Raw genomic sequence first — 2,927 nt, forward strand, 5'->3', positions numbered from 1 at the left:
TCCTTTCTACCAGCAGACTCTTCGAAACATTCTAGACCTTCTCTATCAAGCTTCTGAGAACTCTTCCAAAATCTTCCCCTTATCCATTTAAAAAGCTGTTCCAACACATTTAATATTTGCAAACTGCAGCAGCACCCCACTTCTCTGGTAACAAAATCTGTTTTAACCAGTAAGCTTCCAGAATGCAATATACCAGAAACAGAACAACTTTTTGCTGCTTTCAAGATTCTCTCTTTCTCTTTGACCTCTGACATTCTGATTAGTAAGTGTCTTGGAATATGTCTATTTGGACCTATTCTCTTTGGGGTACACTGCACTTCTTCGATCTGTAATTTTAATTCTTTCATAAGACTTGGGAAATTTTCAGTGATAATTTCCTCCTTTAGTTTTTCTCCTCCTTTTCCCTTCTCTTCTCCTTCTGGGACACCCACAACACATATATTCATGTGCTTCATATTGTCGTTCAATTCCCTGAGTCCCTGCTCTTATTTTTCCATTTTTTCCCCATATTTTCTTTTGCTTGTTAGATTTCAGGTGTTCCATCCTCCAGTTCACTAATCCTATGTTCTGCCTCTCAAAATTTACCATTGCTTTTTTCATCTCTTCTACTGTGCCTTTCATTCTCATAAGTTCTGTGATTTGTTTTTACAGATTTTTTATTTCTTCTTTTTGTTCATTCCTTGCCTTCTTTATATCCTCCCTCAATTCATTGATTTGATTTTTGATGAGGTTTTCCATGTCTGTTCATATATTCTGAATTAATTGTTTCAACTCCTGTATCTCATTTGAATTGTTGGTTTGTTCCTTTGACTGGGTCATATCTTCAATTTTCCTAGTGTGATTTGTTATTTTTTGCTGGCGTCTAGACATTAAATTACCTTAATTTGTTTATTCTGGAGCTTGTTTTCACTTCTTTTACCTAGGGTTTTCTTGTTGGATGAATCTGTTGTCTGTCTATTCTTTGACATTCAGTTCAGCTTTTTCTGGACCTCTAGCTTAGGTTTTGTTTAACAGAGGAGAATTTTTCAGTTCTTATTTTTTTGTTTCTTGCCCTACCTGTATGGTACCTTTTCCTCCCCACCCTTAGGAGGTTCTACTTAGGTATTATAGACCCCAGCCAGATTTTCCCAAACCAAACTGGCCTCCTGTCAGGAGGAAAGAGTCACCTGTATCAGTTTTCCCTGAGGGTGAGACCCAGCAGGTTGAAAGACTTTCCTGTGAAGTCTCTGTACTCTGTTTTTTTATCCTGTCCATTATGTGGCATTTGTCTGCCTGCACGTCCCACCAGCATAAGATGATGCAGTACCTTTAACTTTGGCAGACTCTCCCTGCTGGAGGCATGGTGGAAACAAAGGAGAGGTAGTAGGCTGGTTTTAATGGCTTCAAATTACCAAGCCCTGGTGTCTGAATTCCTTAAGGGAGGGATTCCTCCTGAAATTGGGCTTCATCCCTCCCCTGGGAAGGCACAGGCTCCAGACAAGCCCTCAAACAAGCTTGTTTCTGCCTATGCCTGGGGCACTTGCAGCCTGAGAAGTCCTGCTACTGTATCCAAAGGCAGTCAAGCCTTTGTAGAAACACAGCCAGAAAAACCTCTGTTCCATTTTTTTTTTTTTCTGTCAGCCCTGCCCCCTTGGTGCTGGGGCAAAAATGAGCGCCCTCCACTTTGACCAGGTTTACCTGAGCTGGGGGCCTATTTTTAGTAGTCAGAATTGTTAATTAATTCCATAATTGGCGTTTGGTTGCGCTCAGCCCCTGCTACTGGTAAAGTCTCTTTCCTTTCCCCTCTGGGAAGCAGCCTTTGGGGGAGGGGTGCCGGCCGCTGCGGCTTGGGGAACTCATGGTTCTCAGGGGGCTTGCAGTCAGTCCAGCTGGTCCAGACTGGGGTACACTGTGTGTCCGGTCACTGATGTGGCCCCAGGAGCTGGTTTGAACTGTTCCTGGTTATTTAATAGCTGTTCTGGAGGACAAACTAAATCACACACCTTGCTAAGCCACCATCTTGGCACCTCGGCCAGAACAACTTTTTAAAAGGGGAATTTATTAAGCTGCAAGTTTACAGTTCTAAGTCTGTGAAAATATCCAAATTAAGGCAAGGTTATAAAAATGTCCAAATTAAGGTATCCATAGAAAGATGCCTTGGTTCAAGAAGGCAGATGACATTCAGGGTTTCTCTCTCAGCTGGGAGTGCACATGGTAACATCTGCTAGCTTCCTCTCCAGACTTCTTCAATGGCTCCCCTGGAATGCTGTCCATTCTTCAATTCTGTTGGCTCTGTCAGTTTTGGTAGCTCTCTAGCTTTTTCTGAAATGGTTCCCTCTTAAAGAGCTGCAGTAAGCAACCCCACCTTGAATTGGTGGAGACACATCTCCATGGAAACCATCTAATAAAAAGTTATCATCCACAATTGGGTGGGTCACATATCCATGGAAACACTCAAAAAGATTCCACCCAGCAATATCAAATGAGGATTAAAGGACATGTTTTTTCTTGGGTACATAATAACTTCAAACCAGCACACCATACTTCTTCCTTTCCCCCTTGTTCATCCACAGATGAAGGCTATGGAGTCCCAACATTTTTGGTCCTACCCCAGATTAGCTAGTATTCTCTGGACTTGAACTCAGGGTAATTTTCAACCACAAGCTTGAGTATATCTACAATCTAAAGTTTCCAGTTGATCCTCCATATCATGCAAGTACTCAGTTTAGTCACTTTCATATCCTCTTGAGCAAGCCAGTTGTTCCTTTCTAGTTTTAATTTCTCCTCTAGAGGGCAAGATGTTGTTTTACCTATTCCGCCTTTCTGGCCATATATAAGCCTTCTAAAAGGGACTAGGCTATGGCCGCCACTACTTTGTGCTTGTCTTTCTTTTTGCTAAGATTTAGTTTTCCTGCTATCCTTTGTAAAACAGTTGGCAACCCCATGAA

Source organism: Tamandua tetradactyla, chromosome 18, assembly GCF_023851605.1.
Source record: "Tamandua tetradactyla isolate mTamTet1 chromosome 18, mTamTet1.pri, whole genome shotgun sequence".
NCBI lineage: Eukaryota > Metazoa > Chordata > Mammalia > Pilosa > Myrmecophagidae > Tamandua > Tamandua tetradactyla.